General features: G+C 42.8%; 1 protein-coding gene across 13 annotated transcripts in view; it reads right to left on the reverse strand.

The window, feature by feature from the left end:
- The window catches only part of TLN2 (talin 2), a 472,001-nt gene that overhangs the window by 292,806 nt on the left and 152,371 nt on the right, over positions 1-26,824 (reverse strand). Inside the window, exon 1 of one of the 13 annotated variants that reach the window (XM_021094297.1) lies at positions 55-163. The exons of 11 other annotated variants lie outside the window; for them this stretch is intronic. The gene's annotated coding sequence lies outside the window, so the exon portion shown is untranslated. Of the gene's footprint in view, positions 1-54; positions 164-19,024; positions 19,134-26,824 lie in introns of those variants that run through there. One more of the 13 variants, XM_021094290.1, reaches the window with a different exon arrangement.

The following is a 26,824-nucleotide window of genomic DNA, read 5'->3' on the forward strand; positions in this document are numbered from 1 at the left end:
GGAGGGGGGGAGCCCCAAGAGTCCCTGGAGGTCTTAGACGTGAGGCGAACTCACCTGTAAATGGTCCCCAGGCAGAGACCCTAAGGAAGGCCTCAGAATGATTCCACAGAAGGCTCTGGCTTCTCTGGTGAAAGCATTAACAGTCAGGAAAGGGCTTAAGGAAATGCAGACACACCCGCTGAGGAGGGGCCCGGTGGGGTGTGTCACATTCCTTTGAAAACAGGGCCCCTGCTGTAATTTGTGTAATCAGACCAGAGATTGGACTGCAGAACTCTGCTTCCCATTTACTATAGTATCGCACTCCTGCCCAGGAAACCCCACCCGGGCTTTTGTTTGGAATTCTTTTTCCTTGATTAGGTGTAAGCCCTATTATTCCCGCCCCTCCAAAATAACACATGGGTCTGATGAAGCCGAGAAGCCCAGCGCAGTCAGAAACCAACCTCTGTGAATCAGGCAAGCTAGCTCTTTTCTTCTCTGTCGTTTTAGAACAATGATTTCTTTTTCATTCCCTACTCTGTACAAGAAGGGGAAAGCAGGGACATTCTGTACAAATGGAAAGGCACATGATTTCTCCTCTCTGGGAAGAGCCATCCAAGCCCAGGAGAGCACTCCTGGGCTACGGGCTGCACACAGGCTCTCACTGCCTTGCCTCCTGGCCCCAGGACGGGCTCAGCTCCTGAGAGAGGTGAAGGAAGCCACAAAGCCCTATCTCTGCACAGAAACTCTGGATCTTTGCAAATGCTTTTGGGGAGGAGCTGCCCCTCACTCTCTGCCTCCTGGCAGGAATGCCCCTCACTCTGCTGCCCTTGGTTGCTATCTAGCTGCCTGTATTATGCAATTCAGCTGGGATCCAACATCCCCAAAACGAGGGCTGAGGAGCAGACTGGGGGTCATGAGCCAGCTGGAAGACATATTCCAGATTAATGGACATTTCTTAAAAGGAAAGTAGAGGGTATAGGTAAAATTCATTTAAAAGCAGCAAGTATTAGAACTGGCATAATGAATAAATCACTTTATTATTTAGCAAATACTTGAGCAATGTTAGACACAGGTTCTGTAATCCATCCAGCCCCAAGTACCCTGGGACCTGCCTCCCCTCCTCACCTGCCCCTCCCCCAAAGCTGTCTGGGCCTGGATGGCGCTCTGATCCTAAAGTAGCTAATCCTCAGGCCCAGGACCTAATGTTCATGTGACCTGCTCTAACAAGCCAGTTTTGGCTGAGATTCAGCCCAGGAAGTCTAAGCCTTTCTATTTTATGGAACCCTAGCAGGAAGGTTGGAAGGTTGAAAGATTAGGAAGTCAGAAAGGCTGGGGCTGGACCTTGCAAGTTCAAGTGCATAACAAGAAGATCAAGGACACCCCAAGATAGGACCTGAGATGTAGGAGCCCAGAAGAGCATTTCAAGTGTCTCAGTTCGGTTCCCAAGCCCCAGGTGTCCTGAATTTCCCATTCTGTGATATCCAAGATGACACCCAGAAACCTTCCCTATTTACCAAACTGGTATGAATGGGTTTCTACCACAATCAAAGACCCTTGCCTGAAATAATCACCCAGAGTGTCCAGGGCTATCTCAGAGCTGATGGCGCAAATGAAACCTCTTACTAAATAATCAAAGAACATGGGAGAATGACTGCAAGAAAGTCTTAGTGATATGATACACACAACCTGGCTAAAGAATGGAGAGCATGTAACCGAGCAGGGGCCTGTGAGGCTCCTGGACACACAAGCCTTTCTGTGTCCTCCATTTCTTATTTTTAGGGAATAAGCTTCAGCCTCCGTGCCTTCCCTGAGTTCCAAAGGGCAGCTGCTAATCAGGGAAGGGAAGGGATGCAGAGGCCAGGGAGGAGCAGTCAAGAGACAATGGTGCAGGCTTTGGGCAGAGTCCTGGTTCCTCCTTAAGGAATGTACATAATAATATCTTTGAGTCTTTCTGCAGAACTAAAACCCCCAACAAATCAAAGAACAACTTGATGGAAGGATTCTTCACTCTGGGAAGAAGGAGGACCACCAGAACCTCTCCTGGGGGCCACTCAACACCAGCTATGAAAGACAACGCAAGCTTGCCTCTACACGGATCCTTATCTGCAGCCCTATTTTCCACTCCCTTTTTATCGGGACAGTTTCTCCTACACCCAAACTATAAAACCACCTCCGAATTCCTTCCAAGGGGAGCACAGTCTTTAAGGCATTAGCCTGCTGTGACCCCCCTTTGCCTGGCAAGACAATAAAGCTACCTTTTTCTCCTTTACCCAAAACTCTGTCTCCATGTTTCCATTTGGCCACACGGACAGGGGCAGAGTTTCGGCAAGAAGCATAGCTCAATTTGGGCCAGATTTGCCAGAGAATGCTCATTAGAAGAGAAAGGACTCCCATTTGCCCAGGAAGAGTAGGAAGGGTGTAGCTGAACATTGAGGACAAAGTTGATAATCCCTCTGCAAAACAAGACTTCATTCTAATTCCTCTGGGCTGAGGCCACATCCGCTGGCCTCAGTTACTTAGATTGTAGCCCACGCAAAACTGGGAGAGGTTCTGCTGGCAAGCTCTCTTGCCTCAATTTTTGGTGATCCTAGTAAAATAGAGCAATCCCCGGGGTAAGCTACTTAGTGCTCTTTTCTTCATAACTGGTCTGCATGTTGAAAAGCAGGAACCACATCAATCTGCTGAGGAATCCTGCCTCTGAACTCCTCCTGGCCTGCATTCTAGTTTCCATCATGAGCTGAAGGGGAAGGCGATGAGTATTCACAGTAGTCCAAATGGAATCAGGAACTACATCCTGCATCTGTGATAGGTATTCAGGGAAGAGAGGAGTGGAGATCAAAATCAAATAAAGGTCCTTAAGAACCTTATCATTTACCAGTAAATAACAAATGTACTAGCCCAATCACATGTTTGAACATCCTGACTGATATAAGGTGTACATAGAAGGCCTGAGGAAATCTTTCTAAATCCTTGTATTTAAGGAAATTTTCATTGAGAAATGCAATTCAGCTGGAATATAAAAGGCCCGTAGTGATATAGGCAAGATCAGTATTACTGTACAAACATGATTTAAGTTGGTAAAATGAATGACAACGATGACTTTCAAAGCTTTTTTTAAGCAGCCAAGTGTTTTCTTTAAATGCAATTTTAGTCAGAAACCAATAAGCAATGTAGATTCATAAAAGCAGAGCTACTCTGATTGAAATGAGGGCACAACTAGAGTTCCCATCGTGGTGCAGCAGACAAGAATCTGACTAGGAACTATGAGGTTGAGGGTTCAATTCCTGGCCTCACTCAGTGGGTTAAGGTTCTGGCGTTGCTGCGAGCTGTGGCGTAGGTCGAAGATACAGCTTGGATCCTGTGTTGCTGTGGCTGTGCTGTAGGCCAGCAGCTGTAGCTCTGATTCAACCCCTAGCCTGGGAACCTCCATATGCCGTGGGTGTGGCCCTAAAAAGGAAAGAAAAAAAAGAAGAAGAAATAAGGGCACAAGACCTGGAGCCACTGACCACCCCCCACCCCACCCCCCAGTTCTGCAGGCCACTCAGGGGCCTCCACAGAGGACACACATCTCCAGAAAGCATAGCTGGAAAACCCTTCCTGTGAATGGATTAAGGCTGATGTCGTTCAGGCCCATGTGGTTAATTTTAAGTTTACCTAATGAAGTGTTCCCAGGTAGTGGAATGTACTAGCAGAAAAGGATGATTCTTTACAAGGTAAGGACTGAAGTTACATTCTGAGCCTGTGGTCTTAATTTTACCTTTGCAATCAAGATGCTGACCCCTCTACCACATGTAAGTGCCAGTCTTGGGCTATCATATCAAATACCCTGTATGTCATTCTCTTTTATGTATCTGATTCTTGACATCTCCAAACTCACTGGTCCCATGCAACCCCCGAAGTCCCTTCAAATCAGACCGTTAGTAAAGATTTTCTGAATTTGAACCCTACTTATTCCCAGGGCACATTTCAAATGCGGTTCCATCCCAAACCCCAAGACTCCACCTCAGCCTGAGTCACTGCTACCGGCTAGATTCCTTGTCTCTATTCAACCTACACCATCCAGAAAGATCAGATCACCAGGTTCAAGTAAGTTAGCCTGGCCCAATGCATGCTCATAAAGATGCTACGGAGGTCACGTGGTTCAGGAAGTCCTCAGAGGTTTCATCAGTAGTTCCTATACACCATGAATTCAGTGGAGGACAGCCAACTAGGAGCACTTCAATGAATCAGAAACGGTCTGTGTTTGTGGCATATTCCACATCACTACCACGTCCTTTGGGAAACAGCCAGTGTCTGAAACATTTCCCTTGATTACAGCCACTTTGACATTTTCCTAAAAAGACAACTAAATCAGAAATGTATGCAAGTGATCAAATGGTGAATTGCAAGTCATGTCCCATTAAAACGAGGATGCCGACAAGGACCTGCTTTTTCTATTTAACATTTTACTTCACTCTCTAACCAAGGCAGAGAAATGAAGATAAAGCATTAGGAAGGAGGCAGGCCTTCTTCAATTTTTGCTAATGAAAGGCCTGTCTGCCTAGAATCGAGTCAATTACAGATGGTCAGATAGACTAACCATTTAGAAAATTCCACTCATAGGATCAAGAGTAGACAGAAGGGAAGGGGGGGGAACTTTGAAATAAAACTAATTGTAAATACACCAAATCAATCTTACTTTAAATTTTACTGAAGGACAGAGAGAAAGACGCGCATAATGGAGAGAATTACGGAGTCCCAGATCGGAGGATTCACTATTGTTAGACAGCAATTATTCCTCTACCAGTTTAGAAAATTAGCATGATCCCACCACCGACAATGCAGCAGGATGGTCTCTAGAAACTATAAAGCTGATTTGAAAGTATAACTGGAAGAAATTATGTATTAATAATCAAATAAAAAGATAAAATTCAAAAAAAACAAAAAAAGGAAATTGACAGAACACTGTAAACCAGCTATAATAAAAAAATGAAAATCATTATATATAAAAAAAGAAAGTATAACTGGAAGAAAAGTTTCAGAAGGACACACCTGTGTTTTTGAAAATTAGTAAAGAGAAACCTATCCTGACAAAACTAAACACAACATAAATAAAGCTAGAGTAACTAAAACAATGTGTTATCATGCCACAAATACATCATTAAACAGCACGGAGAATACAAAAACCACATATACAGATATCAAGGAGGCATAAACCCATCATTTAAGTAAAAAGAGCAAATTATATGACACATCGTATTGGGAAAATGTCACATAAACAAAAACTAAGTTACAAGTGTACCACTATCAGACACAAAAATTCCAGGTAGTTAATAAGGATAGGTGTGAAAATCATAAAACCAGGGGAAAAAAAAAAAAGAATCTCATGTATATCTACAAAGCCCAGAAGACAAAGAAAAGCTCACAGATGTGCCAACAATATTGTTAAACTGTCCATATTTTATAAAAGAAGCCAAAGACATGCCGTAAAGAGACATTATTTACAAAGGATTTTTTGAGGGGGAAAACACAATTAACTTGATCTATTTGTTTTTATTCTCAAACTTCTTCTAATGTTTAAATATTTCCTAACAAAAGAGGATTCAAATATATATATACACACACATATATATAAACTTTTTTAACCAAAAAAAAAGAAAAAAAATACATATAGGAACACTTCAAGTAAGTCCTTTCATAAGTATTCACTAATTAAAATTAGTAGAGTAGGAAAAAAATTGCTATTTGTCAGGAATAAAAATAAGAGGACCATGGACAACAATCTGAAATATTTTCCTTTAAATATTCTCCTTAGTGCCTCTCCCATAGATGGTCTAGAACAGAAACTATGCACTTCAGTGGGTGTGCCTCCAGGTCTTTGATGATTATCTAAATACCTGCAATCATCCCATAAATAAACTAAGAATCTCATAGGGAAGAGACCTTCTAATTCCTAACCCATGTAAAAGAGGTTCTTTTTTTCTCTTTAAATGGGACAGATTTTACAAAACTCAAACACTTCTGTGATTTTTGTCATAGCAAATGCATTGTACAAAAAAAATTTTTTTTAATTCATGTCTCTGCCAAACCTTCAGATTTCCTCCCCATCTACAAGGAGACCTAATGGAGTCTTGCTAGAGTGCTGAATTTGGGATCAAGGTGCAAAGTTACCACATAAGTGACACTCCCTTACTGCAAATTAGAATCTTCTAGGCCTCTTCCACTATGATGTGAAGAAATTCACACTCAGCCTGTGGCATGATCCCATCTTTCCCATTCTTTTCAAAAAACAATTCTTGGTAAAGCCATACTCTTTATTTTACCTTTTTCTAAAGAGTCAACAGGTAACCCTAAATTGGTACAATTTCCGTGTCCCATCATCCTCGAAATAGCATATGTCACTTATTTCAAAAGTCTGCAATTCTGAGTTTTTCCATCCATCAATGCTACTAATGTTCAGTCTTTTTTTTTTTTTTTGGTCTTTTCTAGGGCCGTACCCAAGGCATATGGAGGTTCCCAGACTAGGGGCCCAGTCGGAGCTGTAGCTGCTGGCCTACGCCAGAACCACAAAGCGGGATCTGAACCTCCTCTGCGACCCTACAGCTCACAGAAACGCCGAATCCTTAATCCACTAAGGGAGACAGGCTCAAAGCTGCAACCCCATGGTTCCTAGTCAGATTCCTTAACCACTGCACCATGATAGGAACTCCTGTTTAGTCTTTCTTTTCTTTTCCAGGAGGCTTTTTATTGTGTCTAAGACCTCCTAAGTGAAAACTTTCTGATGAAAGGAGGGCTGAAAAGTCCATTAAAATTCCATACCTAGTATCAACCACTGGTACCAAAAGGTCTCAGTTTCTCACCCAGATCACAGAGATCTCACCTACAGGGTTTCCAGTCACCCCAGGTAGTCCCGGTGGGCATGAAACTCACAAATGGCCATCAGCCATCCCTCCAATATCCCCTTCACTCCAGTTGTGGTGAGGGGAGGGGCCAGAGAATCACTTTGACACAGAAGTGCAATCATTCCACAAACATCGTGTACTAATTTATATTAAGCATCTTGACTGATCCTGGACAATGTTTACTCGCTTGCATCCACTAATTTACGTACTTTTCTATCAGGAAATTCAATTCTTTGAAATCCTCCATCAAGCCTTGTGAGAGAAAATAATTAAATTCCCTGACTGAATCTGTGTTGTGTTCTGTAGCTTAGGCTACTGGCAAAATAATAAATAAATAAAAATTAAAAGATATTTATCCCAAGCTAATCGCTTAGCACAAAAATTAAACAATAACTATTAAAAAGAACCATCATTTATGTAATTTTTCCCAACTTAAGTATTTCGTAAATAACGAGGAGGTATTTTTTTCCACCTAAAATACATGAAGTAAAAAAGAATACAAGGTAGACAAATATTCAGTCCCTTTCACACTAAATTATGGGTATAAAATGCATTTATTTTTATGTGCATTTTATTAAAAGCCTTGAAATGACACAACCCTCTTGAGGAAGACGTGGGAAAACATGAGGAGGAGGGAGAGTTTTACAGCTTATTTTCTAAATACCTGTATTATTTGAATTCACTAACACATATCAATTTTGTCATTTTAAAAACATGAAAAATGCAAAATAGTGCTGGCGACAATGCATTGAAAATGGCACTGTGGTAAATTGCTTGTGGCACTATGAATTGGTACAACCTTTTCACAAGTGTGTAATGGCTTGAAACATTTATATCCAGGGAGCTGCAGTTATTTATTTTACAAATTTTCCATTATGTGGCTATAACAGTTTTTAGAAATAAAAGCAGTATAACTTAACACATATATACCGCCTTAGACCTTTAAAATCTAGGCTTTTGAAATGTAAACTAGAAAAATAAGAGTAGATTCTTGGTACTCGCAGTACTTATGTTCTACAAGGTCATCACAAACAATGAATTAGTCAATACTCAACTATTGCTCTCAGGGGAAATCCAGGGTTAGGTTCTCATGAGCCTCTGGTCACAGCACTTTCACCAACTCGCAATACAGAACCCTATGTTATGTGTGTTTCTGTTCTACGACAAACAGATGGCTATATATGATTGGCATTGAACTCTTTGCAAACAGCACTACAACTCACACCTGAATGAAGCTTATCTAAAACACGCTTATTTTCTCCATAAGGTACATTATAGCTGTCTTACACTTAAAAACACTATAGCACGTCAACACTACACTTAAAGGCCATTTTAAACAGCAAAATCCACGACAAAAAGCACAAAAATCTGAAAAACATAGCACTAAATAGACCATGAAAAGGATACTTGTTTACACTCTGAGAGCTGAAACAAGAACGCAAAGCATCACCTTGTTTGACCTCAGCTGGGAATAGACCCATCAGGTGACTCAGATTTTTTTGCCTTTCTGCACATGCGTGTGTCCGAGACTGACTGTAAAAGGGCCAGGAGTATTGCTGTTAAGGTTACAAATAAATTTTAGCAAGTACAGAGATTTACAGTTATGGAATCTATATATTATAAGAGTCAACTGTCCATCTTTACCTTTATTAGGCAGGACAAAATTCTCAAAAGATAAACAACAGAGTCAAAGAGAGAGCCATAAAAAGCCTTCTTGTCTCTGCTACCTCAGCGGTTCTCAACCAGGTGTGATTTTGCTCCCAGGGGACACGTGGCAAGGTCTGGAGACAGATGTGGATTATCATGATTGGGTCTGGTTGGCAGAGGCCAGAGATGCTGCAAAACATCTAAGACAGCGCCAGATAGCTTCCAACAACAGGATTATCTGGCCCAAATTGTTGATAGTGCCAAGATTGAGAAATCCTGTGCTAAGTGACCTACAGTCAACATTTTTTAAGTGTATCTTTACACCTTCTACCAATGTACATTTTAATGCCTAAAACAATGAAAAATTAAATGTCAAGGACAAAAAAGAAGCCCTCCTACTTTATTTGTTAGCAGCTCTTTATTTTCAAAATCCACTAATAAATTTTTACCAAATGCAACTAAAAACACAAAGCAGCTATAAGCCATTGCATGGTGGTACTTTTCTCATCATTTCCACTTGTAGAGGTGAATGGCTCCAATGCCAGCCTCAAATTCAGTTTCTGTTTTAACACTAGGTAAGCAAAAATCATCACTGCACAGGAAATAATAAAGTATAATCTGTAGTTTACTGTCCATGAGCTGGAGAACCCAGCTCACACCTAGCAGCTTTCAGAGTAAGTCACAAAACTTTGAGAAGGTTCTTTTAGCTACCCTGTCGAGGGAGAAAATTTTAAAATGTCTTATTAAATCTTAATTCTAGGAAGTTCCCTGGTAGCCTAGCAGTTAAGGATCCAGCATTGTCATTGTTGTGTGAGTTCAATCTCTGACCCAGGAACTTCTGCATGCCTTGTGCATGGCCAAAGGGGAAAAGAAAAAAAAAAAGTCTTAGTGATTCTATGAAAAGAAGCTCTATTTAAGTGCCCTCCCCAAATATCCTTACTAAATACTGCCCCCCATGTGAATTCAGTATTATACATTTATTCAGTCTTGAATCAATCATTTTACAAAATAATCAATCAAGCAATTTGTAGAGGGGCCTCCAAAGTCACTCAAGAAATCACTGTACTAAACCTAATAAGGATAAATACTTCCAACTGAGAGCCACACTAGTAGACAAAAAACTGTACCTAGAGTTTGGAACTTGAATTCTTGGCTGCGTGACTTTGGTAATTCAAGTACTTTTATTCTGGAAAGATGTTTTAGCTCAAGTGTACAAAAATGAGGCCCAAGTATTACTTCCTGCCTAAGTATGCTCTGCTGGAGATTATATGTGCTGCTGCCAAATGCTTTTAACTTCCTGCAGGGTCCTGTTGACCACTCAGACCCAGAAACTCTCCTTCTTCAGCAACCTCTCTGGCCACTGTCTCAGGTTCCTGCTCTTCCTTCACTGCAGCCTGCATCTGTAGCCCCACACCCACACATCACACTCCAGGCCAGCGGTCTTCAGACCACCAGGATCAGAACCACCCAAGAAGTTGCAGATTAAAATGTGATTCCCAGACCACATTCCTGACCCACTGATTGGAACCTTGGATGGAAGAGTTAGGAATCTGTATGTCCACTCCACCCCCCCGACCCCCCCCCTCTTATTTAAGAACTATAGCCCAGCCAGAGAATAACACCTGTGGCTTCCGGAAAATACTACCATTTCATCTTTGATTTATCACAATTCCCATTGCCTGACTCAATCCTCTAAACCCACTTTTCAGCATCCTAGTTGAACTAGGAAACGTCATCTCTTATTGACACGACCAGTTGAGAGAAATGTCTTTTTAAATTTTCATATGCTACGTATAATATCCACCACATAAAATCACAATTGTGCATTTATTGGCTTCCACAAGCAGACTGAGAGCTCAAGCATAGGGACCATGTGCCATACCTGGGCTCATCCCCACTGACAAGCACAGTTCCTAGCACAGAGCAGGTATTCATTTGCTGGATAAATGGATGGCTAGAAGAATGGATAGCTGGATGGCCTGGCTCTTAATGGCACTACTGAATTCAGCAACTCTACCTAATCTGTGACTAAGGTTAATATGAAAAAATATATGACTCAATTGAGTAACCTCTAACAGAGGCATTTTGAATGGGCCATCCCTCAGAGAGCCCCATGGGAAAGAGAAGAAGTTCTCCCAGAGCCATTCAGAGATGTCACTCTGTAGAGTCTCCAACATGAGTCAGCTAATTGACTAAGCATGTGCGGTCCTAGTAAGGAGCAAAAAGGGACAATGAAGATGAGAAGGGGACCCAGTCACCAAAGAAGTTTTCTGAGCATGAGAAGATTCCAGTTAAAGTCAAGGTTAAACATTCTTATTATCAAAGATGAAGACACTGTAATCAGCCCAAATGGATCAGCTCACAGGATGAAGTCTAGACTCACTCAAGCTCATTTACCGTAGGATTCAAAGCTGCCCATAACTTACAGCTGGAATGGACATTTTTTCATTATTAAGCCATCTTTCTAATCTCCTATTCTCTTCCACCTTTCCAGTTTGTCCTTTGGGAAATCACTACCTAGCAGCCACAGGGTTTAGATGCTACTGGCATCAAACTGAGCCCCAGAGGTTGCCCCTTACTGGCATAAGCTAATCGGCACCATCTCATGCCCATTCTGACTAATTGTGGGATGAGCAGAAACTCAGGCCCAAGTACAGGCATTACCCCCAACACCACCTCCACTGCCTTGATGGTTATAACTGGTCCAGTCAGAACAAAATTCAGGTCTTTTATTTTTTTTTTTCCACGTCTTTTATTTGCTGATTATGGATGTGAACAAAGAAGCAAGCAGCCTGGCTGCTGGCATCCATGAAGAAATCTAAGGAAATCTCAAGAAACATGTCTGCAACTTGAGAAGTGGGCCTCCCAACCACCCCAAGATTGAATCAATGAGTTATCTTCACTGTCTAAGCTAACTCTGGTTTTCTTTTATCCAAAGCATCATAACACATGCCCACTCCTGCCTTTCAAGCTGACCTTTCCCTATTCTCTTAGCACATAAAAAGATCTACTATTCCAAGAATCTGCATGCTGTCCCCCTACATATCTCATGCACTCCCACCTCCACACCTATGTGTGTCATTATCCTGCCTAAAATGTTCTTCTCTTGATCTCTTTAATGCAAATCTTGTCTGGTCTTCTAGACTCAGGCTGGAGTCCATATCCTAAGCTTGTATTTTTTGTGATCCTTCCACAGAGTCTCAGACTGGAAATCAAGCTCTCTATATACTTCTGCAACCTTCTAAACAGCCCTTTGCACAATGTCTTCTGGTGACACAAGACAATAAATCTCTTTAGGCAAATTCAAAATGTGATTTAAACCTCCTGCTCCCTGCCAGTCATACCTTCTTATTTCACAAGGCAATGTACAAGATAGAAAGGCATTTCAGATGCAACAGATTTCAACATTACACAGTTGGCCATGGTCCTGGCACATTTCACAACCAGACTGGCAGCAACAACTGGAGGAAGATCAGAAATTCATCAGGCTGCCCTCCCATATGCAGATCACTGAAGTCCTTCCAGGGAAGGTGCAGACTAACTCTGAGGTTGAAAAAGTAAAGTCCCCGACTTTCGCAAACATCTGTATAAAATCATCCTAAGGGCAACACCAGAGTAGAAAACAGGAAAGCACAGGCCACGGCATTCACAGAACAATAGGCTCCAATCACCTCCCAAGCTTTTTACATCCCCTTTCATGCTTGCAGGCCCAAGTCCCTGTAGAGCACCATACATCTGTAAGATTTTAAGGAGGGACATGAAATAAACAGAGCCTGAGATTTGATTTCTCCCCACCACAGAGATAATTGGGAAATAATGAGTAAAGTTGAAGAATGATGTCAGGACCCATTTCCATTGAAGATGGCAACAAGAACATGAGAACCTTTGCGTGTTCATATGCAAGCAGCAAAGATGCTGATATAGCTATTGGATTGATGTTATCCTGGCCACTCATGGTCAACCCTTTGGTGTGTGGCATGTCAGGTCTCCTACCTGCCCAAGGATTTTGATGTCCCATTTGTGGTCTATATTAATAGCATCTGAACATGTTTTCAACAGGTTACAGAAATAGAGGGGTTGTCTGACAAAATTTATACCACCACTATAAATGAACTTGAGAGTAAAGCAATATCTTTCCAATGTGTATATACCTACAATGATTGAGAGCTTAGTAAACAGTTAACCCTCCTCTCCTAGAGACCAGCAATTTCTTTGATCAATGGACAGAGTTATCTGTTCAATACTGTTGCTTCATCCTCTTTCTCCCCCAATTAACACTGCTTTCTCTTCTTGGGTTTTAAATGGGTTCTGAAGAGGTTCCCAGATTGTCTGCAGGTGCCAGTAAATGAAATGCAATATTACAGATCAAAGGCTTATCAACTGAAACATTCCATGTCTTTCATAGTCTCTGCATATCACAATAATTACCACAAGGAATTTAGTTCTACTAGTTGCTCAAGTCTATAAATGCTTCCAAAATTGTACTTTATTGTCAGCCACGTGGCTACTGGAGATGGATCTCAAAGTGCTTCCTGTTCTAATGGGCCCTGTCTTGGCTCTGTAGCCAGTAACCAACCTGGTTTTGCCTTTCTACCTGCACTGTCCATTGTACCGAGATGGCTTGGTGAACCATCATCGCTGGCCTAGACCCTCGCTGGATCTGTATGCTAAGAAGGGCCTTCTCTCCTGTTCCTGGGACTGGACAGAAAGAGTAAACCTCAGAACAAAGGGAAGTTAGGAAACCTGCCTCCTGAAAAGCAAGTCTGGAACACCACATTTTCTGCTTCTCCTTTCAAAAACGTCTCACAAGTTCACAACTGTGGAATGAAACATGTAATAACCAAAATTAACATGGCAAAAACAGAAGGTTGAATCCAACAGCTGTTGTTTCATTAAGAGGAAAACAACAACCAATCATCACTACAAAAATCTCTGTCCACACTTTTAAATCCATTCCCTGAATTCAGCAGAGGCAGATCAGCCATGTCCCAACTCAACTCTCTGGCTTTGTGCTAAAGGGGAAGTCCCCATCAAGAATCTCTGTCAGTAAAGCCATGTGGTTTTCAGCAACTGCTTTTCTTTGTCACCAGCAGGTCATGAGAGCCCCTTCACAGATGCAGGAGGCTGAAGTCAGTGCCTATTTCCCTCCCCACAACATCTGCCAAACAGACCAGCCACACTCCTATCAGAGGACCTGCTCTTGCCTTAAGAAGCAAAAGGACTATTCCCCTCTCATCAAGTTTCCAGTCCTTCAGAATGTTCCAGCCTGACCTGAAGTCCTACATGCCTGGTTCTACTACCTCACAGAACCAGCAGAATACAGAAAGGAAACATCCAAAGACCTGTGACTCACAGAGATAGCCAGGTCCTGCCCTGGTGCTCTTTCCAAAGCATGTTCAAAGAACTGACAGGATTAGTCTGGGACACAAACATCCTCGGCTTCGAGCTGCTATTCTGGGTACCCATTTATTTATTTATATTATTTATCAAGTGCCCAGTTGGAACAAGGTACTGTCAACACACGCCACCCAGGCTAGGCTTGCACAGGGTCACCAGTGCATGCAGAGTGGTATGAAGTTCAGGCCTCTGTCCAAGAACAATTGTTCCTCATTGATTTAGATGAGCATATAAGGATATGCAAATTTATCAAAGATTTTCAGCCTCTGCTATGCCTGGAAAACTTGGTAAATAACACATCTATACACATGGATACGATATACCATGCAGATGCAGGGTTAAAATGGGGTTTCCTCACTGGAAATATTTCCTACCTTATTAACCTACCTTTTCCCCACTATTTCTTTCCTAGTCTACAGAAGGTTGACTTGCCCCCCAATGCCTTAATCATTATCACAACATGCAATTTATGAAAAAAAAGCAAAGAAATGTACTGTTTTTCATTCCCTATTTTTCATTCCCTTTGTCAATAGAAGAAAAATCATAATACACATATCAAACTGTTCCTTGGGGTCACCCCCAAATGTTCATTGACTTAGGCTATTGATGCCATGACTATGTTGCCCTGAAAAGCAACAAGGCAAACCAGAACAAAGCTAACTTACCATGAAACCGTTTCTTTGGTTCCATTACAAGTCACCGTGCAAAGAGCACAGTGATTTTTTTTTTCGTAACTCTACTCAAACTTGTTTTGAAAAGGTTTTTCTCCCCAGAAGAGGAGCCAATCAGAGGGTGGAAGGCGAAAAGACAATGTGTAGGATGGCTGGGTGGCATATCAGTTAGGAATGGTTGCTCTAGTAAATGAAAAATGTCCCAAAGCAGATCAGAGCCTAGAATCTTTGCAAGGCTATGGAACTCATGTCTATCCTTTTCAGAAAGATAGGATCCTTCCTGTCCACACTGTGGGCTTTTTTTCCCAGGCATCTGATGACAAGCTGTTCTAGAAAGACCTGATAAACCTCACTCCTTCCTTTTCGGTTAGCATGATGTAGAATCTTTTGGAATGACCCATGAAAAGATGGCTGAGGATAGAGATGTCCCACAGGAGGCACAGACTACCAGTCCTGCGAGTGTAGAGAAAGGGGCACTCTGAGCTCGAGGAGGTCAAAGGAACCAGGCAAGAGGTTCAGAGCTGGCCTTGGACCACCCTGTGCACATCTATTACAGGTACTAAGACCCTCCCAAAATATTCTTCAAGGTCTGCAGAAACAAGGAACATTATTTTTCCAACTTCCAGGTATGTAATATAGTACTGACTATATTCACCATGTTGTACATCAGATCCCGAAGACGGACTTACCTTGTAACTGAAAGTATGCACCCTCTGACCCTTCGACCAACATCTTCCCATTTCTCCCACCTGCCAGTCCCTGATACCCACCATTTGACTTTTTATGAGTTCCACTTTTTCAGATTCCACATAAGCAATATCGAATAGTATTTATCCTTCTCCCCCTCTCCAGTTTTACTCAGCAGAATACCTTCAAGGCCCACCGATCCACACTGTTGCAAATGGCAGGATTTCCCTCTTCTATTTTTTTTTTTTTGTCTTTTTGTTGTTGTTGTTATTGTTGTTGTTGTTGTTGTTGTTGTTGTTGCTATTTCTTAGGCCGCTCCCCGCGGCATATGGAGGTTCCCAGGCTAGGGGTTGAATCGGAGCTGTAGCCACCGGCCTACGCCAGAACCACAGCAACGCAGGATCAGAGCCACATCTGCAACCTACACCACAGCTCACGGCAACGCCGGATCGTTAACCCACTGAGCAAGGGCAGGGACCGAACCCGCAACCTCATGGTTCCTAGTCGGATGCGTTAACCACTGTGCCACGACGGGAACTCCTCCCTCTTCTATTTTTTATTTATTTTTTTTTTTCAGGGCCGCACCCGTGGCATATGGAAGTTCCCAGGCTAGGGGTCTAATCAGAGCTACAGCTGCCGGCCTACGCCAGAGTCGAGCCACGTCTGCAACCTACAGCACAGCTCACAGCAATTCCTGATCCTTAACTCACTGAGCAAGGCCAGGGATTGAACCCACAACCTCATGGTTCCTAGCTGGATTCCTTTCTGCTGCGCCACGATAGAACTCCCGATTTCCCTCTTCTGCATGGCTGAATAATATTCTATTTTTTATTTGTACACCACACCTTCTTTATCCATCATTAAGGAACAGGTTTTTTGGGTTTGGGTTTTTTGTTTTTTTGTTTTTTGTTTTTTTTGTCTTTTTTAGAGCCGAACTAGCGGCATATGTAGGTTCCCAGGCTAGGGGCTGAATCGGAGCAGCAGCTGCTGGCCTACACCACAGCCATAGCAATACCAGATCCAAACCACATCTGCAACCTACACCACAGCTCACAGCCATGCTGGATCCTTAACCCACTGAGCGAGGCCAGGGATCAGACCTGTGTCCTCATGGATACTAGTCACATTCTTTTCTGCTGAGCTATGACAAGAACTCCAGGAAGAGTTTTAAGGAATTTGAAATCTGGATTACCTTACATACAGAAGAGCAAGTTCATGTAGAGATTAACCAACTCTAAGGACACACATAATTACTACCCAGAGCACTATAGATAACGTCTCCAATGGAGCACAGAGAAGGAGCAGTAAGAGACCTGACATGACCCCTCATTAACACTCAGATTGTTGGGGCTGGAAGGCCATCAGAGTCCCTGAGGGGCAGACAAGATCTCAAAGTGTGTATTGCCCTCCACAGCAGCCCCAGGCTCTAAATGTGAACAGCCCCCCAAGGCCCCATCCTGTATTCTTTTCTCATTCACCATAGTCCTCCTGTAGATGACCTGCTGGCCGCCCATAGTAGCACTGAACACAGCTTCACAGTATGTATTTGTGTGATTATTTCATTCATCCATTAGCTATTTGCTAAGGGCCAGGCAGGTGTCAGAGCTCCATCTCACACCTGTCTCACTACTTATTTATTCCTATCTTTTCTACCAAATCCATAAGGGCAGAGGCCATGTGTACGTTGCCCATTGTTTTATCTCTAGCCCCTGACATAGAAGTTAGCATAAAAGCCTCTCAACAAGTACAGGATGAACTAATCTAGTCCAATCCCCTTATTTAAGATTTGAATTTTTGAACAATTAGATGAGGTGGGCCAAATCAGACTCCTAGATGGTGATGTGCAAAAGACAAAGACCCAAGGCTTTCTGAGGAACAACAGTGACAGTTATTAACCATCAGTTAGTAACCATCCCTGGGGGAAGCAACTTTAAAGGAGGTTATCATTTGGATATAAGGTCCTGGGATTGGACAGAGTACTACATTCCAACCCCAGCCCTGTCCCAGTAGGGGACACCTGTGAAGGGCCTCGTCAGCACTCACTTCTGTCTAACAATCCCTACTTGCTTTATGGCTTCTCAAGAAGCGGACGTCACTAACCAGTTTTTCAGGACACATATCCTAGAGTCAATCCAAGCAGTGGAAGCACTTCCCCTGGCCACCATGATCAGTTTAGGGCAAAAACATGCCCTCAACCAGTCCAACCCTCGTGAATTTCAAGGCTTCTGCTTGCAGTGCCAGTTCAAAGCTACTGGCTTCTCCATAGTTGATGGAGTGCTTATTCGTAAGACCTAGACCTTGGAGGCTATCATTGCTTGCATGAGTTGAAGACAGTATGAGGGTGAGTCCCCCACCTAGGGGAGGGTAGAGCCAAGAAAATCTTATAGACATGGAAGTAGATTCCCAACATCAACATGAATGTCTGGCACAGTCCATCACTAGATTTCTCAGCCACAAAACCCATTAAATTCCCTTTACTGTTGACATAGATCTGGGGTAGATTAACTTTTGCTTACAGCCAAAAGAACCCTAGTATGTACCAGGTGGGTGACATCGGAAAAGCAACAAAGGAGGTAACATTTATTTCAAAAAGGGTATCTTACAAAGCAATGAGGGACAAGAAAGGACTTTGTGCCAGGATATTATTTGGCACTTTGCAACCCCTAAATATTCTTTGCTTCCTAGGAAAGGATTCACCAGAGTTCCTCTAAATAGTCTTTCTACCCAGTATATGAAATGAATTGTGTACAAATAATCTGTAACTTAGTAAAGCATCAGGAGAGGCCAAAAGACACAAAATGGTTGAAAGGCACTGATAATTCAGTCTCGATAAAAAATGGAATAAATGTCCTTGAAGTTTCATAAACATTTATATAATAATGTCTACAGGCACAACGAGTCATAGACTTTACTACTGTACATACACACGCATGAACATAAAATATGATGCAAGGATAATCTAATTTTACACAAAGTGTTTCAAAAAAGCCATCCACTCCATAAAGGGGAATATTATCAGCTGTGCTGTCTTCGGTCCATTCTCTTCCCATTTCCACCTCCCCTCCCCCAAACCCCATCCTCTCTGCCTTCAGATGTGCACACACACACACACACACACACACAATACACAAGAGTACCTGGACCAATACAGTTCCAGCCAAGCAGGATGAGCCCAGCATAGCCCTAGGACTGGGAGGTCAGCAGAGGAGGGTCCCTGGGCAAGATGAGGTGGAGGAAAGAAGCCATAATGGGCTTGTTCTTGCAAGTACTATCCAGGGTCAAAACCAGAAAAGCTGGACTGTCCAAAATCCACCGGGGAAATTCCAGGCCAGAAATGGAAGACAGGGCCAAGAAAGAGCAAAACAAAACAAAACAAAACAAAACAAAAAAAGGAAAGAAAGAAATTACAGACTGGGGAAGGAAAAGTGAAATTCACTCAGCCAAGACTGTAGTCAATTATAGCAACCGTCAGCCAGCACAGCACTGGGTGAGATCTTCCCTAGTGTTAGATTTTATTTCATTATCATGAAAACCTGTGAAGCTACTATTCTCCCCATCCTTAAAGTTATTAAGAAAATTTTTAAACACGCACAAAAGTATAGTTGTTCAACGAACCTTCTTAGTGTATCATGGCTACAAAAATCTACTCAAGGAGACTTTGCTTTATCTGTACCTATACCACCCACTGCTCACCAGGAGGGCCAGGAAAGCACCAGCAAGTCATGTCGGGAAGCCAGGGTGAAAATCTGAGTCAGCTCTTACCTTTGACTTCACAAACAATGGCCTGGTTCCCAAAGCATGTGAATCTCCTTTTACCTGGGCAGACAAGAGTCCATCCTGTTGTGTAGTGAACTGTGACCACAGCAAACATCTGCAGGAGGGCAGAGTTGAGTTGCCACATCTCCAAGCTTAGCGAAAGATCTCTTCTCCCCTAAATTCCTTTAGGGACAGGGCACTGTTACTGCCTAAGCTCCTGGCTGATTTTCCCCACGAGTATATCAAAAATTTTTTTGGCCATGCCCATGGCATGCAGAAGTTCTCAGGCCAGGGATCGAACCTGAGTCACAGCAGTGACAATGTCAGATCCTTAAATGGTAGGCCACCAGGGAATTGCACAGCATATTAATTTTGTCTCAGATTCAAACTGATGCCCACAGGTAGAAATGCTTGCCACCTCTGGCACTTTTTGGTCTCTCCCATCTGTCAGCACTCCCAGTACCCCAGAAACACTGAACATCTTGGAGTTCCAAATACAGCTGCCAGCCTTCTGCAAGGATTTTCTCACCCTTCAGCTGCAACATCTTCCCTTCTCCACACCACTGGCTTCCTCATCTCTGGAAAGCCTCCTGAGAATAGTTATCAAACCTTAAAACATGTTGGGTACCACACCTCTGGATTCCCATAATGCCTAGCATACCTGTCTCTCTGCCCACCTACCACATCATTTTATAGTGACTGGGTTTTAAGTCTCCCAATGTTATCAAGGGCTCCTTGCAGGCTGGGACATTCACTCATTTTTTTGGTTTTGCTGGTTTCTTATGTTTACTGGAAACCCAAGACATAATGACGAACCCATTTGGACTGAGTTTGAGGAAGAATATATGTATCTTCCCAGTGAAAAGGTGGAGGCCTAGTAGTTACATCAAGATAGACTTCTGCTTCTTTTTTAGTCTCTAGTACCTAAGAGAGGGCCTGACACATAGTAGGTCTTCAAATAGCTTTTTTTTTTTTTTTTGGTCTTTTTAGGGTCACATCTGTGGAATATGGAGGTTCCCAGGCTAGGGGTCAAATTGGATCTGCAGCTGCCAGCCTACACCACAACCACAGCCACGCCAGACCTGAGCCGCATCTGCAACCTACACCACAGCTCACGGCAACAGCAGATCCTCAACTTACCGAGCAAGGCCAGGGATTGAACCCACAACCTCATGGTTCCTAGTCGGATTCGTTAACCACTGAGCCATGACAGGAACCACTTAAAATAGTATTTATTGAATCCAACAAGCCAATGAAAGGATAAGATGATGGCAATATGGATAGCAGGGAGCACACCTTCAGCTTAAAAATCTTTCCAAAGCGCATCATGGTGAGTATATGCTTAGATGCCTGACTCATCTACCAAGGTGATGAGCCCCTTGGGTTAATTCCCACCATACACTATAACCTTCCTTCCTCCCTCCCTCCAGCTCATAGGTACCTACCAATCCTAGTGCTCAGTTATTTCACAGACAAGCTTGTGCTCACCCTGCTCACGCCTCTCCCTGTGACTTGGACATTCATCACCACTCCATCATCCCCCTCCCACTGAAGGTAATCTATCACCTGGATCACCTGAGCTGCCCTTTCCTGGACCTTGGACCACTCAGTGATGCAAGTATCAGAAATGCTACCATTACCACCATAAGAACTCAAAGCACAGTGCTTTGAATTACCTACAACCCCACCCACCACATGTATCAAAAGAGGACAACCCTCTCCCTGCTCAACACTCTACACAGATTAAAACAGAAAAGGTTCCTGAGATAAGTCTCCTATCAGCACTGCCTTGGAACGTGCCTACTTATCTGACTCAGGTGGAGGCAGGGAGCACCAGGGAGAGGAAATCATTAAAATCTTTCCATATGGGCAAGCTATACTTCCTGCTTCAAGGTTAGCCTTAAAAATGTAGATTCCACTGGTAGTCTCTCTTTCTGAATCACAACAGAATCACCCTAAATCAGCCCCCACCACAAGTAAAGTACTGGATATAGTTCAAGGTCTATTGTCACTTTATGTTCCTGGGAAAATAAAGACGTTTTATTTTGGTAATCAGCAGGTTATGAAGCACTCACCCTCTCCAGAGTAAATCGAATCAGATATATCTTTCCCCCAGGTTTTTTGCTTTTTTTTTTTTAAGCATTCCATGTGTACCTAGAACTTGTAACCATTTTTCAGGGTGACAGTCCCAGGTTTACTGATTCACAAATGGCCTCAGCATATCAAGTAGGTGTATTGCTCTCCATGTAGAGAGGAGGATTTAACCTTATTTACAGGTCAAATATACCTCTTTTTGCCTGCTAGGAAAACTGAACCCTGTGGTTGTAGAAAACCAACTAAGACACCCAAATCTAAAAGCAAGGACGCAGGGTATCCTAAAGGGCCCTCCAAGCCCACACAGTGGGGACAGAATTTGCTTCCATAAGTACTTGTCCCTGAAATGACCTTCCCATTCCACAGTTCAGAAATAATGTATTCACCTGACACAGCTGAGCTGCAATCTAACACTTCGAGGTCTGAGGTCTTGGATGAGTTGTGTTAACGTCTAATGCAGAGAATCACAGAGTCTTTACTGATGGTAACACTTTTCAGCAATCCTGTAAGAACTAGGGCTACTGGGCCAGAATCCTCGTTTACCAATGGCCATTATAATGTTATCCTTAAATTCTTGATGAAATAAAGTTGATATTAAAATGTTGAAAACAAAGAAAAGGCTGGCATTCTCCGAGGCCTAGGAGTAGAATTAGGGTGACAAGAGAAGAGTTGAGACATTTAGGAACTTCCTGAATTGCGTTAAAAAGGGTGCCCTGATTCAATGTATGAACTTGGCTCTTTTTTTTTTTTTTTTTAATGATTTTTTTTTCTATCATAGGTAGTTTACAGTGTTCTGTCAATTTTCTACTGTACAGAAAGGTGACCCAGACATATATACATTCTTTTTTCTCACATTATCATGCTCCATCATAAGTGACTAGATATAGTTCCCAGTGCTATACAGCAGGTGAACTTGGCTCTTTAAGACCAAAGAATCTCTACAGTAGAAGAGCTAGGCAATCAACCAGGCTTGAATTTGTTAGAACTACCCCCTTTCTCATTCATCATCCAGCCTCTTGGATGAATCTCACCAGTGGGTAAATCACCCAGGGCTGTGGTTGAAGAGTAAGAAGCAGCTGAGGAACTGAGCAGCTAACTCCCTTCTTCTCTTGAGGCTTACTTTCCTCATTTGTAAAATGAGTTCCTTGTAAGCATCCCATGAGATCACCCTCTTTAAAGAATTTTAGAAACTTCACTTAAAGTATGGCATTATTGCACCATCCAGGAGCTTGTTAGTACCTCTGGGTGAGCTGGTTTAGTTTCTGGACTAAATAAGCACTACAGGAAGATTAGCCCCTAACCCCTGAATACCAAGGAGCTGTCAGTCTTAGAAGAGAGGGTGTTCCCTGCATAGGTATTTTTAGAAAACATCCTTTAAGGACTACAATTAGAGCATTTCTCCTTGCAAACAGGTAAATAGGGAAAGCATTCCACTGACTTTATAAAGCCCTGGTGGTGGCACCATCCATCACTCCCCTCACTCCCAATGAAAGCACACCTGGGCCTGGGACATCAGTGACACAGTCTCACCAACGCAGCTGCACAGGTTGCATGATTACAACCTGCACAATTTACAACACTGCTCACAGCCCCCACAAAAGGGAAGACAAAACCAATGTGTCGTACAAGGCAATGGTATTTTACCACAAGAAGGCGAAATAACAAATTGCTGAATTTAACCATCTACAACAATCAGTAAGCTCTAAGAAGTCATTTTCCTTAAATCCTATTTAAAACTGTACCCAAATTGGTGCCACAGAAGGAAAATAAAATGTCAGAAGCATCTATGTCTTTGCCAAGAACCATGACCTTTCAATGGGAGGTATCTTGTGGGAGATTCAGAGAAGTGGTCCTCAGGCCTGGCTGCCCATAGCTATACCCGAGCAGTTATAAAAAGGCCAACATCTGAGCCCCCGACCCTGAGGTTCTGTTGTCTGGGGTGCAACCTGGTGTGCAGGCCTCCAACACGGCAAACCATTTGATTAAGAGAGTCTTCAGAATGCATAGCAACTAAGAGCTAGGAAACAGTTTTGATATCTACTCATATTTGAAGATATGGGATTTCGGACAGTAACAGCAATAACAACAGTAATGATACACATCAAGAGAAGACCATGTGTTTCAGTTTGTCATGTTGAGGAGAAAAACTCCAAAAGTGCATTTATGAAAACCAAATGTAGGAATCTCGAGTGTACTGGTGATTTCATGACTATACATTTGTCAAACTCCAAACTCACTAGGAGTTACTGTATGGAAATTAAAAATAAATTTAAAACATACAGAGGGGAAAAAAATGAAATGATGTATTTATTTGACCCAGGAACTCTCAATCTTAGCTGAATATTAACAATCATGCAAAGAGGTGTTAAAAATCCTGCTACCCAGGCTACACTCCAGATCAATCGCCTCAATCTCCAGTGGAACCCAAGTGACATTCATCTTTAAAACCCCACAGGTGATTCATTCCAATGGGCAGACATGTCTCCGAAATCCCCAGAGGAAAGATTCGGGCAAAAGTGATCTTAGCACACATCCACAGAAATGGGGCTCCAAATCAGGGAACCACATCTGCACCGACCTTCCACTCACCCAGGAAAGTCCATTAGCAGCTACCCACATTTCCAAATGCTTTTTTTCTATCAAGTTTCATTAGGTTTCAAGACACTGGCATGATCCATAAGCCAAATAACAGAAGGACTGCTATCAACTAGGAGCATACTAAATTGCCTCAAAACCTGCTGACAAGTTTTAAATCAGTATAGTTGTGCTTAAAGAGGAGAATCCCCTGGATGGCTGATTATGAGAGACCTCTGATTCAGGGAGCCTAAAGTGGGGCCCAGAATCTGCATTTGTAAAACATGTTCAGTGGATGCTGCTGCTGCTAGAGAACCAATGTTCTAACAAAAGGTGAACTAAACCCATGGTCAGAGGCATGAAAACCATGATCCAGACAGTCCTGAGGTCAAGGGAACAAGGGCCCTGAGACTACCGGTCAGTCACAAAGAAATAGCTGGGATTTAGGAACTGACCCTGAGAAATAAATTACAAGGATTTCTACAGATCACAGAACACAGTCCTAGAAACTTAATATTCAAAGTGATATGCAAACCAGCATAGGCCTCACAAGCCCCACCCCACACCTACTGCATCAGAAATTAAGTGTCTTAAGAGGATCTGTGAGAGGCGAAAGGCACATTCAAGTTTAAGAAGCTGGAGGGCTGACCCATTCCCACATGCATTCAGCAGATAGTTACTGAGCACTTGGGCTGTACCTTCTACCAGCAGTGAGTAGGACAAACCTCTGTCCTCTAGGAGCTCATATGGAGCCAAGGATAAAGTAAGGCCCAGGTCTGTTTAATGTGCCCAAGGCCACAGAGCTCATTAGTGGCAGAGTCAGGTTTAGAACCTACGTCCCCTAAGAATACAGCCAAGTGTCTCTATAAAAATCACACATAATTCCGAGAAAAGATTGCCAAGTAAGAAACTAGAACTCCATCTCTACCTATCAAATTAGGAAACCTAGGCCTTCAAAAGAAGTTAATGCTCATCAACTTGAGCAACTTGACAAAACCAGCAGCACCAGATTATACCGGCCAACGCAGGAGGTTTACCTAGCTAAGTTTTTCCTCAGAGGTCTCAGAACAGGATCGACAATAAACATGTTCAAAGGAAAAACATCTTGACCACAAGTATTACCTAATACTCAAAATCTTTCTTTTGATACTGCGAACAATCTATTCAATGGATAGGCCTCCCAGTTTGTCCGGAATGTATTGTTGTGATATATTTAGGTGAAAATCCAATTACCGATGTTCCTCACTTCTTCCTCATCGTATAAACGACTGTCTAGTTGCAAGATCACCAACATTTGGTCAGCTAGGTGCTTACACACATTATCCCGCTCAATCACATTATCCCTGTCATACGAAGAAAACCAAGGCTGGGCAAGGTAACTTGAGTAAACCAAGTCACACAGGCAGCACAGCTGAAATATCAGAGCCAGGCTTTAAATCAGTGGTCTCCCTTCTAATCCTCTCCACCTGAAGTAAGGGCCCTGGCCCTCCCACCTGGGTGCTTATTAGAAACATAGACCCTCAGGTCCAGCCTAGACCTGCTCAATCAGAATCTGCATTTTTTTTTCTTTTTTGTCTTTTTTTTTGCTATTGCTTTGGGCCGCTTCTGCGGCATATGGAGGTTCACAGGCTAGGGGTCCAATCGGAGCTGTAGCCGCCGGCCTACGCTAGAGCCACAGCAACGCGCGATCCGAGCCGCGTCTGCAACCTACACCACAGCTCACTGCAACGCCGGATTGTTAACCCACTGAGCAAGGGCAGGGACCGAACCCGCAACCTCATGGTTCCTAGTCGGATTTGTTAACCACTGTGCCACCATGGGAACTCCAGAATCTGCATTTGAATCCCTAGTGATTGATGTCCACAACGACTCGACTCTAGGAAGCACTCTAGCCCAAAGGCAGTAACTCAGCTTCCACTGATCAAGACAAACAGCAAATATCTTTTGTTCACCTTATAAGCAGGTAGCAGCCAATCACCGAAGCCCAAAAGCCAGCAGAGTGGGGTACCTGTTACATCACAGAGCTTGCTGCATCACGTCTTTCCCAACAGCTGCCCACAGGCTGCTGGACAGCAAGATCAACTTTTCTCTCTGAGCAGAGTGCCAGGCATGTCTATAGGCCTGGTGCTAATATCTGCAAACACCCCGAATACATAAATGTTGTCCTAGTTCAACATTAGGACAATGTTTATGGCATTATCCTCTGGAGTAAAGTTCTTTGTTCAATAACCAACCAGGAGAGAAGGAAAAATACTATTATTCTCAAAATAAAAAATCAACTCATCATCTTTGTGTGTATCTCTGTCTATAAATATATATATATACTATAGTATAAGGGTCCTTAGAGTCTAAAAATCTGAATAGAAGGTCTTACAACTAAACGTAGGCTTGATCCAAATGGATCGCTCTTAGGAAGAGGGATGGAGAATGGGGCCAGAATACACCCCACCAGCTTTCCCTGACTCACTCTACTCCAAGTTTTAGTGAGTTTTAACTTCCTCGAAATGTGGGTCAAAGGCCACCTGCTTCATTTCTTTCTGTTTGTTTGTTTTGGTCCATGGTATGTAGCTTGATATGGGATCTCAGTTCCCAGACCAGGGATTGAACCCAGGCCACAGCAGTGAAAGCTCTAAGTCCTAACCACTAGGCCACCAGGGAACTCAAGGGCCATCTGCTTCAGAATCACTTTAGATATTTAAAATGAACATTCCTGGGCTCAATCCAAATGTCCTCTAAAAAGCCAAAAAAAAAAAAAAAAAGAAGAATCCAAATGTCTAACAACCCTTTCCTCACATATTTCTGCACACATAAAAATTTGGGGTCAATTGCCCACCCCAACCTAAGTACAGTTGAATGGGAATTATCAGACTCATTAATCTTACCTTCACACTTCTAAAGCATTGAAACTACCAACTGGCTAAGGAAGAACTGATCAAGGCAGTTGAGTGTTTCGCCCAAGGACATAGAGCAGGTGAGCAACCGTGACTAAAAATGCCACATGTGGGACTCTCTCAACTCAATCAAAGCATCAAATTCACAAAACCCAAAGTACTGGGAAGCAGGGTCCTATTGCCAAATCAATATTTACCATATGAGGCAAGAACAATCCTTTTACAAATAAAAGATTTGGTCTCTTTT

The sequence above is a fragment of the Sus scrofa genome, chromosome 1 (assembly GCF_000003025.6).
Source record: "Sus scrofa isolate TJ Tabasco breed Duroc chromosome 1, Sscrofa11.1, whole genome shotgun sequence".
Classification (NCBI taxonomy): Eukaryota; Metazoa; Chordata; class Mammalia; order Artiodactyla; family Suidae; genus Sus; species Sus scrofa.